The sequence below is a fragment of the Typopeltis vanoorti genome, chromosome 1, assembly GCF_054136105.1.
Source record: "Typopeltis vanoorti isolate ZY-2024b chromosome 1, IOZ_Tvanoo_1.0, whole genome shotgun sequence".
Taxonomy (NCBI): Eukaryota; Metazoa; Arthropoda; class Arachnida; order Uropygi; family Thelyphonidae; genus Typopeltis; species Typopeltis vanoorti.
Genome location: NC_143549.1, coordinates 184,607,054 through 184,623,477, shown reverse-complemented (window position 1 = coordinate 184,623,477; position 16,424 = coordinate 184,607,054). Strand labels below are relative to the sequence as shown.

The 16,424-nt window shown below is 35.6% G+C and overlaps 1 protein-coding gene across 1 annotated transcript in view; it reads right to left on the bottom strand.

Moving 5' to 3' along the window:
* The window catches only part of alpha-Man-Ib (alpha-Mannosidase class I b), a 268,163-nt gene that overhangs the window by 221,601 nt on the left and 30,138 nt on the right, over window positions 1–16,424 (bottom strand). The gene's annotated exons all lie outside the window — the stretch shown is intronic.

Genomic DNA, 16,424 nt, shown 5'->3' with positions numbered 1-16,424 from the left:
GTCACGCGAACGTGTAACCTTAGCTACTAAATTGTTTACAATGTTTTTATGGTCCTTTCAATTTTCATTTACTAGTTTTTTAATGCTTTTGCATCAAAGCCTTGAAAAAGCTAGACAGTTTGCTAGCGAAACTGGTAGGCAAAGAATGTAAGATATTTGTACGCATTACAATATGGTCAGTATTAAAACAATAAGTTTGTATGGTCATTTGAAAATTTAATTTTCAAATGACCAAATATGTTTAATTTGAATCCATCAGTTTTAATTTATCCAAGGTTAAATGAACCTTTTTTTTTTTTTTTTTAATTCATTTGTGAGGATGAATCTTAACACTGCTACAGTTGTGGGACAGAAGGAAGGGGGTGAATTAAAACCAACTGCATTCTTGAGTACACAGTTGGTTTCAGGCAAACAAAGGCTGTAATGCTATAATTATATGGTGTAAATGGGACATTACATTGAGCAATACTACTATATTTGCAAATGTTTGGATGGATGGCCATAAACAATAATTCAAGAAAATGAGGTGAAGGAGTCACAAAGGTTATCCCACTGGGCATTCTCACAATGCAACACAAAACAAAAATCAGAGCAAGTCTGGTGGTAAGCCTTATACCTCAGCTATTCATAACTAGTTTTTTTAAGGAAATTACAATGTACACTAATATTAATTTTAACAAATTCAATTAATATTTCAGTGAAGTCAAACTGCCCTCATCAGAAAACAGTACAATGTGATGTGTGTGCACAGCACTATCCTGGGATGTTGGTTATTTAGATGTGTTAAAAAAAATATTAAAAGCATCCAGGCCATGGGGCCAACTACGTAGCACAGCCAAGCAGTGTATCTATGTGGGAAAGAGTTTTAAGGCTTTCATGAAAAGTGGTCAGCCAGGAGCGGGGGGGATAGAAAGCTGAGTCCATACAAAAAACAGCATGAGTTCATGATGAACTTAAATAGGGTTGAGATATTGGGAGGAAATTCAACTTGAATAAGGTCTAAAGTGCATTTAAGTCAGACATTGAAAAATAGAGAGCAAAAGGTTGCAGGTTCGAATCCTGCCGTGGGCATGGATTTTTGCGATTGTCTGTGAAAATGCTAATGGTGATGACATTGGTGTATATGATGGTAGTTGTAGTTGGTGGATTGAGTGGTGGAGACAGAGTTGTAGAGTAGGTGCCCTCCCTCAAAGAGTCTTTGAACTCCCTGGAGGTGTTATGTAATAATAATATCAAAATTGATCATTATATCAGTGTGCTGAGGTGTTGGTCATACTCCAACACACTAGCATAATGGTTTTCTCATCTCTATACTGGCTTTAAAGTGGGCTGAGTTTTTATGTAGATGTTGCCAGTATATTAGGAGAACACTTTGGCTATATGTCTGGTTAATTTTTATGTGGGAGAATCAATGCCATCTACAACTGGACAATGGTACATTTTGTTTGTGGATTTTTGGTAGCCTGTATATGGGAGGGGGGGAGGGGGTCTAGAATTGTATAGTTTGTTTATTACTAATAAACAATACACTGATCTGTGTATTGGTAAAGTCACAATCTAATGGAAGGTGGATTGAGTGATTTTTAAGCAAAGATGCAAGTTTTAGCGTGTAATCATGATGATTCAAAAATATGGTGATATTCCCCCTTATCAGCTTTCATAATTAGTTTCTATTGTTCATTTCCAGTAGTGCTTCATAATCCTTGCAGGAAAGGTTCTGGTACAGAAAGTTGCTGGTTGCTCAGCAAATTATCATCTTATTGTCTGCCTTCTACCCTTGTACACCCACTTCCTTTCTGGTCATTCACTACATGTCAAGACAGATGCTTCTATCCTGATAGCAATGGTTAGTGTTTAGACTTCTTAGGTTTAGTCCTAGACATTGTAATCATGCAATCTACTTGGCAAATCACTATTTGAAATTGCTGCCATTCAAGAAGTTTAGAATGTTTAATGTCAAATGGAATATTATAGCTACTCATTCCTAATCACTACTGCCTGATTATAACATCTTAGTTATCATTCAGAAGTATTCTGATAGATACATTGCTTTTCCATTGATTCTTCTTATGTTGATTTGCTTATCTGCAATTCTGCTAATATTAAGGTTCTAATGAAAATAAGATTTTAATATATTAAAGACTTAATTCGGTATGTTAGTCAAATAAATAATTGTTTAATATCCGACTAGTTTCACTGACTAATATCTGTCAGCTTCAGGGATACACTGGTAAGTAATGGAAAGTAACAAAAACTAGGAAACTAACTGACAATTCTAAAAATTATATAAAGTTATTCACTGTGCATGATACAATATGTGTGTTGCAAGTACAACATTTTATTTGTTGAGATATTGTAATTTTCATGAAAGTTTATTTCTTTTTGGTTAAATGATCTAATTAGAGTTTTCCATATATATCTGGTAGGATTAGGCCTTGATTCTTATTTAAGTTGCCTGTTAAACAGGCAACTGTAGCAGCTTCTTTGAATGTTCTGGAATGGTAGTTCTCTTCTATGTAGGTCATATGACTCATATCCCATTCAATATTATGGTTGGTAGAGGCGAAGTGGGAAGAAAGGCCTGATATGTCTTGTTTCTTTCTTGTTTCAAAACTTCTAGATGTCTGTCCAATGTAATTGATGCCGCATAAATAGGGTATGCTGTAAATTCCAGAGTATTTGTAGAAAGGATGGCTATCTTTCGGGGATCTTATAAACTTTTGAATGGTCTCAATGGGTTTGAAGGTTACTCTGATATTGTATGGTATTAGAAGAAGAGCTAATTTTTTGGATATGGTACTAACAAATGGAATTGTTATAGAGCTGATGTATTGGGTTTCATCTTGTTGTCTTTGTGGTATGTCATTAAAGAGAATCTTGTTGATGAGTCTTGTAGGGTAGCGATTTAGGGATAGATCTCTGGATATTTTCATTAATTCTTCTTGTAAGTCGCCAGGGTCTGTGGTACACTATATAGCTCTTTTTTTAAGCATATGGATAATACGGAGTTTCTGGGATATGTGGTGAGACGAGTCGAAATCGAGGTAGCGTCCAGTGTTGGTAGGTTTTCTATATAACGACAGGTTGATGCTATTGTCAGTTTGTTTCTTAATAAGGACGTCTAGGAATGGAAGTTTATTATATTTTTCTAGTTCCAATATGAATTTAATAGTGTTGTGGAAGCAATTAATTTTGTTAGATAATCCATTAGTTCTACTTTTTTTGTGATTCCAAATGATGAAGATGTTCGTCAACATACCTAAACCACGTGGTTGGTTTAGGGGTAATTTGGGATAAAATTTGAGTTTCCAAATTTTCTATACAGTGTACCACAGACCCTGGCGACTTACAAGAAGAATTAATGAAAATATCCAGAGATCTATCCCTAAATGGGTACCCTATAAGACTCATCAACAAGATTCTCTTTAATGACATAATGAAATGAAAATTTCATTAAATGAAATTTAATGAAACCCAATACATCAGCTCTATAACAATTCCATTTGTTAGTACCATATCCAAAAAATTAGCTCTTCTAAAACCATACAATATCAGAGTAATCTTCAAACCTATTTTGAGACCACTCAAAAGTTTATTGGATCCCCAAAAGATAGCCATCCTTTCTACAAATACTCTGGAATTTACAGCATACCCTGTTCATGCGGCATCCATTACATCGAATAGACATCTAGAAGTTTTGAAACAAGAAAGAAAGAACACATAGGCTATGTAAGGAATAACAGACAAGATATACCAGGTTTTTCTTCCCACTTCGCCTCTACCAGCCATAATATTGAATGGGATATGAGTCATATGACCTACATAGAAGAGAACTACCATTCCAGAACATTCAAAGAAGCAGCTAGTCACCCGTTCAACTTAAGGCAACTTAAATAAGAATCAAGGCCTAATCCTACCAGATATATGGAAAACTCAAATTAGATCATTTAACCAAAAAGAAATTAACTTTCATGAAAATTACAATAAATATCTCAACAAATAAAACATAGTACTTGTGACACGTGTACTGTATCACGCACAGTGATAACTTTATATAATTTTTAGAATTGTTGGTTAGTTTCCTAGTTTTTGTTACTTTCCATTGCTTACCAGTGTTTCCCTGAAAATGCTGACAGATATTAGTCAGTGAAACTAGTCGAATATTAAACAATTATTTACTTGACTAACATACCAAATTAAGTCTTTAATATATTAATACTAGTGGTAAAGAAAAAAGGTCATAATACCAGATTTTGTTTGGATATAAATCAGGCAATATAATACTGCAGCTGGCAGAATCCAACCCAAGAAAAGATCTAGAAAAATTTGGGTGATCATTCTTGACATTTCTCGAGCATCTGAATGGGTCTGTACAAAAACCTGTTCACTTCCTTTCTGATCATCCACTACATGTCAATACTTCCTATCCTCAGATTTCACCACAAATGCTGTAGTACCCCAGGTCTGCATACTTACTCACACTCTTTCACTCTGTACATAAACGATGTCCCCCCACCCTCTCTCTCTCTCTCTCACTAACCTTAAATCTCATTCATAGCATTTCTGCTGATAACAGTACACTCTGATCTTTTTTGTCTTCAGAGAAATACTGTAGACCACAATCAAAGCATCACAATCTTCCTTACCCAGTGCCTTAAACTGCAATCTCCTTGCTATTCTACAGTGAGATAAATATAACTTTGTAAACTCCAATGTCTTAAAACATAGTCCTGTTTTATTTCTTGTAAGAAAGGTCTCACTTCACTTCTCCCTACTTTTGATAACATGCATTCTCCAAACAGGATTACATTTCTCTTTACAGACTGACATATCTCCAGACTTTCCTGGAACAAATACATATCAGCCTCCAAAAAAAAAAAAAAAAAAACTAGATATGCTTTTTCACACATAATTCTTCTGTATCTCTTACCTCTACAGCTGACACTATATATTCCAAATCTGGAATTTAGCCAGTGTCAGAAGTTTATACTTGGAAACAAGCCTAACCTTGAAATACTACTCACACATCTTAGTTGGAGTAACAAATGCTTAATGCTATCCAGAAGAAGAAAATTCCATTAATTGATGACCACAAATTCACTCCAATTACTCACAAATGTTCTGTTTCCAGGATTATGTTTCTCTTTGCAGATTGACTTATATCTCTAGACTTTCCTAGAACAAACACATCGGCCATAGATTTTTTAGTCCCCCCCCCCAAAAAAAAAACTAGGTATACTTTTCCACACAAGATACTAGATGTTTCCTATAAAAAAAATTCAAGGATATGTGTTACTGAACTGATCTCCATCATTCCTCTATTTTCTTCCAAGAATGTAATGTTGCCAGCTAAAATTCCTACTATCAACCAAAACAAAAACTAAGTATCGTTAATATCCCTTTAAAAAAAAAAAAAAAAAAAAAAAAAAAAAAAAAAACTACTTTGATGAGCAATGCTGCAAAACTAATTACAAATTATTGAAAACATAGTTCCATATGACTTAACCTCTCCAATAAATTAGAGCATTTAGCTTCTCCAATGATTCCCTTGTGTGCCCATTACATTGATTCATCCAAGGTTTACCAAATTAAGTGCACCTGACCTAGAACCTGCATAGTTCAGTCAGTATTAACGATGTCCTTCAAATGAAAAAAATCCTTTGAATCCATCAAGGGTGCAAAGAGGATCTTTATAATAGCGTTCAACTGAAGGTAATTCATCTAGTCTCATACAAAAAGTGGAAGGGTTTTTCCTTTCCCAGAAATTCTGGATTTTTATCCGTCAAAGCAGGCAAACTTGCCAAAAAAATATCACACTAACCTCACAGCCTTAGTTTATTCAGCCATAATTCCAAACAGCCCTACCTTATCTATACATATGTAAAACGAGCACCCAATACAAATAAAAAAAGAAGAGTGTAAATAATGCATATTTTAATTAAGGGAAATTGAGCCTTCTTTTTTTTGGGTTTTGAAAACCTTCTACGGAATCTACAGGAAAGGTATCTGATCCCTACAAAATATATACCAAAACCATAGCATGATGCATCATATCATATCATATGTATACACATAGAATCAGTCCTGACACATAAACAACACTATTTAAACCAGCATTCTCTAACCTTTTGTCTTCAAGCCCATAAATAAAATAAAACCAGCAGACCCATTAATATTATGAAGAGTTAACATTTTAAAAACATACTACTAAACATATGAGGGCAAAGCCCAATAGCAACTGCAATGTTTAATTTTTTTATTATTTTTTTTTTTATTGGTCTACTGCTAAATGCACTTGCATGTATAAAGGTGAAACCTTGTTATTTAAGTGAGGCATTTTTCTGATGTCTAATAATATTTCATGAGTGAGAGCAATACAAAAACTTGGACACACACAAAAAAAAAAAAATTTGGTCCAGAAGGCATCTCTCTCCAACTATACATTCAAATGTTGTGAACCAAAGTTAACAAATCACCTTTATTATCTTTACAATCGTCTATCCTCGTCTGGCACTCATCTCAATGCATGGAAACATGCATGTATCCAACCTAATCAGAAAGGGAAATAAAAGTCTGCTTCCAACTACCGACCATTTGCCATCACCACTTCAATCCTTGTCATCACCAAAATAATGGATGAAGTCCAACAATCAACTTCTGCAATGGTTCATTAATCAGCTTTCACCAGTATGGCTTCTACCAATCTAGATCCATCACTGACCTCTTTGCATATATTACCCACCATTGGACCCTTGGCCATGGAAAGGTTTGGAGAAACATGTACTGTTGCCCTGGATATTTCCAGGGCTTTTGATCATGTCTAGCATCAAGGGCTAAACAAACCACCTCCCTTTAGTCTACCTGCATGCAAGTAAACTGCAAGGACATTGTTCAATTTGTGCATGGTGAATGGCACATTCTTTTCAAGCATTTTCACCAATGCAGAAATGCCACATGGCTCTGTTCTGACACCTATTTTTCTTTCTCATATACATGAAATAGTCTACTTTTAATCCCTGCTAATGTTATCCACAGTTCTGCTAATGATAGTACATTCATCCTACTCTTTCGATAAACCATGTAGTGGCTCAGACATCCTAAGCTTCAAGCATCTGCAACCAATGCCTTAAACACTGATTTCCACCATCCTCCAATGAGGCGAAGATAATCTGGTCACCTTCAATGCCACCAAAACAGTCTTGCTTTTTTCTCTCACAAAAGGATTTCGGCTCACCTCCCCTTAGTACTAAACAACTCACCAGACAGGATCAGATCAATCTCCATGGTCTGACATTTACTTCTGGCTCTCTTGGCATAAACACATTCATTAGTAGCTTTCCTTAGCATTTAAGAACTAGACATTCTTTTATGCTCCAGATGCTATTTTTCACCCTTCCAGCTACTAATTCCATACAAATCCCAAATCCATACATCCTTAGATACAGGTCACATTATTTGGGATAGTGCACCTAACTCTAACTCTAAAAATTCTTGATGCTGCTCAGAGAAGAGCAATTCGGCTCAGATGATTCTTCCATTACAGACTTCAACTTTCACAGATGCACTGTTTCAAATTTTATACATCTTCTACAGATAACTTTTCCATGGTCACTGCTCCAGTGAACTAACAAGCATCAATCCTCCATTTCCAGTTGAGTATGTTAAAACAAGACCAGCATATCTTTTCAGTACAAGTCCAACATCTCTTTTCAATACAACTGTAAACACACTGAACCTACTTCTCCAAATCCTCATTCATTCCATCTATCTCTGTGCTCTGAAACAGCCTTCATCATAGTGTTTCCCAACTACAAGTTGCAACTCTTCAAAAACAGACTGTCAACAGACTTTCCCCCCTTCTCAATCCTCACCGATTTGCTATAAATTCTTCTACCTCTCGTGTATGGAATAAATATATATATATAATAAAAAATGCAAATGCTTGTCTACAGATGGATAACATGTATTTCAAACCAGAAGAAATAAGTTAAGAAATGATGTGCTTAGACATCCTTAATTGACTTTCTATTACAGTCATACCCCGAAGTTACGTGGTACGTGGGACCAACAAAAAGCACACAAGTTGAATTCGTGTAACTTGGGGTATAATTTTGCATATAATTTATATATACAAACATACAAAATATTAGTTAATTGGGACCAAAGGTTTACAAAAACACCTATATTTTTTAAGAAATATAATCATAATTGTAGTTTTTCGTCGTCGTTGTCATCCGGTAGCATCCTCTAGCAAGAGGGTTGCAGCAGATGAGCAGCTCTTCTCCATTTCTCTCTGTCGTTTCCATCATTCTTAAACCAGTCCATTCCACGATGTCATTAAACCACTCTCTAGTTGGTCTTCCACGTCTTCTCTTCCCCTCAACTTTCCCTTGTAATATAGTTCTTGTCAGGTGTCCCAAAGAACCTCTCAGAAGATGTCCTGCAAATCTAGTCTTTCTTTGCATAATATTCTTTAACAGTGTTCTTTCCATCCCAACTCGTCTTAAAACTTCTTGATTTGATATTCTTTCTGTATAGCTAATCTTTTCCATCTTTCTATAACACCACATTTCCAATACATTAATTCTTTCAATATCTCTCTTTCTTAGTGTCCATGACTCACTTCCATAACTTGCAATACTCCAAACTGTTGCTTTAACTATTCCAATTCTAACGCCTATTTTAGTGTTCTTGTTTATTAAAATTCTCTTCATTTCCATAAATGCCGATTTAGCTTTACCTATTCTATTTCTAATGTCCAACTCTGAAGTGCCCTTCTCTGAGATCCAGCTACCTAAATATTGAAATCTTTCCACTTCTTCTAAAATCTTTCCTCTACATCTTATTTTTACATTATCTCCTATTTTTCTACCCATTATCATTATCTTGGTCTTTTTTGTGTTAATTCTTAGTCCATACTCTTTACAAGAGTTTTCAATTCTTTGAATAATTTGTTGTAACCCATTTTCACTTTCTGTCATCACTACTACATCATCCGCATATCTTAAGTTATTAATGATTCTTCCGTTTATTTTTATTCCTTCTTCTACATCCTCAAGTGCCTCTCTAAACATTTGTTCACTATAAAAGTTAAACAATAATGGTGATAACTTGCATCCTTGCCTGACTCCTCTCTCCACCAGGAATTCTCCTGTTTCCTCCCCATTTACACATACTGACGCTATTTGTGACCAATACAATCTCTTTAAAATTTCCAAGTCATAAGAGTCAATATCAGTATTTTCTAGAATGTCAAAAAGCCTTTCATGTTTCACTGTGTCAAATGCCTTTTCAAAATCTAGAAATCCCAAAAACAACTTTCCACCATGGTTTAGTGTTTTCTCCCCAATAATTCTTAGACAAGTTATAGCCTCTCTAGTTCCTCTGTTGGTTCTGAATCCGAACTGTTCCTCATTCATTTCTTTTTCTATTTTATTCCTAATTCTCTCTAAAATTATTTGCACCAGAATTTTTGCTGTGTGAGTTATAAGACTTATCGTTCTAAAACTGTTACAGTCTAAAACTCCCGTCTTTTTTGGAATGGGGATAAAAATTGATCTTCTAAACTCCTCTGGTAATTCTTGTCCTTCATAAATTCCGTTAATAATTTGCCATAACACTTCCATACCTTTTTCACCTATATTCCTTATAAGTTCTATCTGTATACCATCTATTCCAGGGGATTTTCCTTCTTTCATCTCTTGAATTGCTAGATTCAATTCCTCCCTCATGATGCACAGTCTCTGCCCACTATGTTCTTTCCTTTGATTTTCTCCTCTTTCCCTGTCTTCGTAAAGTTTACTTACATATTCTTCCCATCTCTGTAATATCTTCTCTTTTTCTATCAGAATTTCACCTCTTTCATTCTTGATTGCTCCAGTCCTTAGCATCTTTCTCTTTCCTGTCATCATATTAATGTTTTTATAAACACCTTTTATGTCCTTTCTTTCTGCATTTGCTGTTGTATCTTTACTTATTTCATCTAACCACTCTTCCTTTTTCCTTCTTATCTCTCTTTGTATCTCCCTACTCAAGTCTTTATACTGCTTTTTTTCTCCTCTGTTTTACTATTAACTAACGTTCTTCTTTGTGTTATTTTCCTCAAAATATTTTCCGTCATCCATGGTTTCTTTCTTTTCTCTCTTTCCTCCTCTTTTTTAGCTAAATGTAATTCTGTAGCAGTAATTATGCTTTCCTTCAGAATCTTCCATTTTTCACTTGCATCATCATTTTCTTGTATATTTCTCTCATTCATTTCTTCCTCTACTTGCTTTGAGAATTCATTCGCCGTACTTGGTATCTTCAGCCGCTCCATGTTCCATGATTTGTTCCATTTCCCTGTAGTTTTTCGTACATAACAAAAAGAAAGTTATTTCGATGTCGATGGTTTCATAAAATCTAATAGATTCTTCTGACGGCATAATGTCTTTTTCTTGTCATGCAAAATTTCTTCATAGCAAGCCAATGTTTTTTTATTCCTTGCCTTGTGGCTACAATTCATTCCTCGTTAGAATCTATGTCCTCCAAAATCTGTAAACCTTTCTTAATTAAGCTGAGACCTTCTGTTAATTTTGCAATTGTCATGTGCTTTTCTGGTAGAACTGGATCTGAGGTTTCGGTCTCTTCAGTAGAGCTTTGCTCACACATCTCTCTATGAGCTCGTCGATTGTAAACTCCCTGTTATGCAAGTCTAACAGCTCGCTGACATCTTCACTGTCGACTTCTAAATCTAATTGCCTTGCAAGGTTGACAACTTCTTCTATTGCCTCAGCAACTTGATCAGTTTCTGGCAACATTTCCGTTTTGCATTTAAAAAAGGATGGACAAAGTTTTTGCCAGACACCATTCAAGGTTTTCTGGGAAATTTCACCCCAAGAATCTCCAATAATCCTTATAGCATCTAAAACATTAAACTGTTTCCAAAACTCTTTAACAGACAGTTGCTCATTTTGCCTAATAGCTTCATTCAGACTTGCAAACGAACGCCGTGTGTAGTACGTTCTGAATGTTTTGATAACTCTTGGTCCATCAGTTAAAGTAAGCTGATTGTATTTGGAGGCAAGAAAACAACTTTTACAAGTGGATCAAAATCAATTAAAGTTGCAGGAGGGTGACCAGGTGCATTATCAATAATGAGCATAACTTTAAAACAGAATTTTTTTTAAACTGGCAATAACATTCAACTTCAGGTATGAAGTGGTGACCAAACCAGTCTTCAAAAATAGAAGCTGTCACCCAAGCTTTAGAATTTGACTTCCAAATCACCGGCAAACCAGCTTTAGATTTTTTTTTAGAGTTCTTGGATTACTGGCGAATGCGGCCGGCACCAGAAAGATACAACTAGTGGTGAGGCGTGAAGCAGGACTGGAATATGTACATATAAGAAACCGTGTAACTCCGGATCCGTGTAAGTCGGTGTAGCGTAAGTCGGGGTATGACTGTATACAATTTTAATAATATATCAGATACTGTCTGACTTATCTCAATATAAATAAAATATTTTAAAAAGGTCTATAAACTAGTAATTTTGACATGGTCAAAAGTTTTGGTCTCTCTTGGAACCAGTCCATGATCCGAACATTGTTTGGAGATTACTGATTTAATTATCCACCCAACCAGCCATCGTGCATATTTACATCAACCAGAACAAGGATGTAAAGTGTATTAAAACTGCATTGATATTTCATTGAAATAACATGGATACAAAGCTTAAGATAGTTGACATATTTCATCCTTCAGGACCAGCTGGGTGGTTAAACCATACCTTCCAGCAATACCCAATCTAAGTTAGTATATAATCAGCAGCATGAGAATCAAATATCTATTGAAAGATATTATTATTAAGAGAGACCTCCAGGGAATCAGGAATTCATCAAGAAAGGCCATACAATTTCCACCAGCTGTCATACCTGTTCTTGAATTCATTCACACTACTTGCATACATAACATCCAATGGCAATCAATTCCAATCACGTACCACTCTATGAGAGAAAAATGTAGCCCTAAACTCCTTCTTGACAGCATTCATTCTCAACTACCATGGATGTCCTCTCACAATTTCATAATATTACATAAAATGAAAACTTCCATCTACTGAAATGCTGTATAACCCATTCAGAAGTTTGTAAGTCTCAATCATATCACCCCTCTTTCTCCTGTTTGCTAGTGTCTACAGCCTTCAAATTCTCAATGTCTTCATAATCTGTATTCCACAATCCTGATATCATTTTTTGATGTTCTCCTTTGCACTCTCTCTCCACTATATCAGAATCACCATGAAAATCAGAAGACCAGACCTGAGTGCAATCATCCAAGTGAGGTCTTATCAAGGCATTATAAAGAGGCAAAATGACTTAATTATTTTTAGATGTCAAGATGCGTTTCAGCATTTCCATTATTCTCCAAGTTGTATTTACAATTTTTGCTACAGGACCACTGAACTTCAACTTCCTGTCTACTAAAACTCCAAGATCCCTAGCCTCATCAGTTTCTTCAAGCATAATTCCACCAATACAATATGACACTGGATAGATAATTGCACCAAAGTGCATGACTTTACATTTATTAACATTGAAATGACAACCATTTTCATATGCCCACAAATCCTATTCAAATCATTATGAAAGTACTAATTATCAGCAGCACTCCCGATTACTCTACCTATTTTTGAATTATCAGCAAATAGCTGTATGCGGGTGGTCTGAAAAGTTCTCAGCCTCGACCATAGATGGCAACACTATCGGCACGATTTTTTTTTTAAATTGGTACATCAATCATAAGCATCGATGTGAAACTGCAAGTCATTCTATCAAGTTGTTTGTTTTATACAGCTGTCTGAAACAAAAGTGTTGTCTGTATCCCTTGAAATGGATAAAATTGAGTATCGTGCAGTTATAAAATTCTTTGCAAAAGAAGGTTTAACGCCAAAAGAAATTAATTCAGAGTTCATAAAAGTTTATGGGCACTCTTCTCCTTCATTTTCGACAATTAAGAAATGGGGTGCCGAGTTTAAACATGGCCATACCAGCCTTGAAGATGATCCACGTCAAGGATGTCCAAAAAGTGTAACAACCAGAAATCACTGATCAAGTGCAAGATATGGTATTGGATGACCAGCGACTCGCATGAAAATCTCTGAACAGTGCTTGGAGCATTTTAACAAGAATAAAACTGATTATGTGTGTCAATTTATTACTATGGATGAATGAGACTTGGATTGACCATTACACACCAGAATCCAAATAGCAGTCAAAACAGTGGACAGAAGCCGGTTGTTCAGCACCAAAGACGACAAAGTCGGTTCCATCAGTAAGAAAGGTCATGGCATTGGTGTTTTGGGATGCTAAAGGCCTTTTGTTTATTAATTATTTTGAAAAGGGTAAAATAACCAGGGAATGTTATTTCCATCTTTTAACCAGACTAGACGAAAAAATTCATGAGAAAAGACCCGGTTTGCAGAAGAAAAAAATCATCTTTCATCAGGATAATGCACCTGCCCACAAAGATGTTTTGCCAATGGGAAAATTAAAGGATCTGCACTATGAATTGTTGGAACATCGATCCTATTCCCCAGATTTGGCTCCCTCTGACTTCTATCTCTTCCCAAAACTAAAACTCTTCCTTGCTGATCAACGTTTTTCTTTGAATCAAGAGGTGATTGCAGATCTTACTGAGAACCACTACAGGGACGGGATAATGGTGCTGGAGCATCGCTGGAATAAATTTATTAGTCTTAAGGGAGATTATGTTGAAAAATAAAATAATTTTGAAATTATAAATTCATTTTTTCATTGTTAGGCGAGACCTTTTCAGACCACCCTCGTATATCACGTCATCAAATCTTTCCCAATGTCATTAATGTACGGATTGAATAACAATGGACCAAGGACAGATCCTTGAGGGCACACCACTGATTACCTTGAATATTGCAGATTCCCCCCACTCCCATATACCACTTTTTGATGTCAGTCAGAACATCCATAAGGATGATGTCAGTTACAATAATTATAAGCAGGCCAGAAGAGTCAACTGTTGTGTGAAAAGCTAAGTCTGTATGAAAAGAAACTGGCTCTGCAAGTTAAAGACAACCCAAAAAAATTCTATCATCATGCTGCAAGTAAAATAAAGAATGAATATGAAAAAATAACTCAACTGAATCAGAAGAGATTGTTCAACTAATGAGTAGCCATTTTCTAAAAGCTATCAACCTTGTATATGCTACATTGAACTCACTGCTATCTCTTCAGTGTATGAAGAAACTCGTGCATGAGGAGGAAATACTAGAGCTGTTGTACAAACTGAATAAGAATTCTACGATAGGAAGTGATGGGATATCAGCACAGATGCTGAAAGAGTGTTCAGCTGAACTGGCTATTCTTTTGAATAGGCTATATAATTTTATCTATGCCATCCCCTTATCTATGGCAATAGTTTATAATCCAATCCCATATTCTCCATTTTATGCAACAGTCTTCCATGCTGTTCTGTCAAAAGCATTAGTAAATCCAAAAGTATCATGATGTATCCATTCCCTTTGTCTAGTTCAATGGTAACATTGTTATAGAATGTAAGCAAGTTGTTAAAACATGACCTTTCCTTAGTAAACCCATGCTTTTCATTGCAAAGTAGATTCTCTGTCAAACCATTTCTGAATGTTGAGTACTAACAAACTTTTCCAAAAATCTTCACCACACATGGAGATACTGATTGGTTAATAGTTGGATACGTCGGTCTTTGCACCACCCTTGGGCAATGAGATTACCATACATTCTTTCCAATCCTGTGGAATCTTCGCTGTTCTCAGACTAAAATTATATAGCCTATTCAAAGGAATAGCCAGTTCAGCTGAACACTCTTTCAGCATCTGTGCTGATATCCCATCAGCTCCTATTGCAGAATTCTTATTCAGTTTGTGCAACAGCTATAGTATTTCCTTCTCATACACTGAAGAGGTAGCAGTGAGTTCAATGTAGCATATACCAGGTTGATAGCTTTTAGAAAATGGCTACTCATCAGTTGAACAACCTCTTCTGATTCAGAGCAGTTATTTTTTCATATTCATTCTTTATTTTACTTGCAGCATAATGATAGAATTCTTTTCGGTTGTCTTTAACTTGCAGAGCCAGTTTCTTTTCATACAGACTTTGCTTTCCACACAACACTCGACTCTTCTGGCCTGCTGCTCATAATTATCGTAACTGACATCATCCTTATGCATGCAATATTCCTTTTCCTTATTCACATCATCTTTTTCTTATGAATCTCTTGCTTAATTATATTACACATCCATTTCACTCCTACTTTATTCTTCGAACTCTAAGGACACATTCTGATATCACATCATTTAACTATTTTTTAAATACTTCCAATGTACTTTCGATATCCTTCCCATCCGATAAGTGATACCATGGCAATGAAAGCAGCATATCCCCCCTCAGGTGGTCATAATTTCCTGCTTTGTAGTTCAGCATGTAACCTTTTCTGAATGGAACTCATAAACTTAGCAGCTTCCCAAGCGAGTACTGCATGACCACTGTCACCAACTGGAGGCAGAATAATTAGATCCTTAACTGAAATCCTCTCTGACACAATAATCAGATCTAATACTCTTTGATCTTAAGTTCCTTTTGTCACATGCTGCTTGAGGAAGTTGTCTTGCAACAGCTCAATAAATTCAGTTTCATTCTTCCCATGTGATTTCATAGCTATCCAATCAATGTTCAATAATTAAAGTCCATCATTATGATTACTCTTTTTGCATCCATTGTATTTATTTGTTAATGCATTTCTTCTTCACTAGCAACCTATCCACCAGGTCTGTAACAATACCCCACTGTATATTTAATCTTGTTAGACTCTACCTCATACCAGATGACTTCAAACTCACTGCCACATGAAAAATTGTAACTAGTATTGCAGTCATAGGTCTCAACTCTAACTGAATTCAGGACATTTGATATCATTAGCAGCATGCCCACCAACCCCCTCCTCTCCTCTCTAAAAATACTGTACTCTTTGCATTCAATACCAATCAGTACGTCCGCTTCCAATAGCCTAGTCTCACTAATATCTATAATATGAGGTCCCAATATATTAACCAAGACAACAACTCTACTCCTTTGTTTCTGATACTCCTAGCATTCCTGTACAGACATAATTAAATACCTGCATGCTCTTTTGCATACACTTGTTTATGGTCTGCATGACACAGTTCGCCACCTTGCAGATCTCTGTTCTTATCTAGTTCTTTACTTATGTAGATACTGTTTTATGCATATAAATTAAAAATACCAAAAAATTATATTCTTGATTTAATCCTTTATCCAAGTGTAAGTAAACAAAGTTTGCACCTGAAGTATTTTCAGGTCAGGGCAACTCATATATAGACTAATGACTTCACATCGCTTGCCTAAGTATCCCATAAT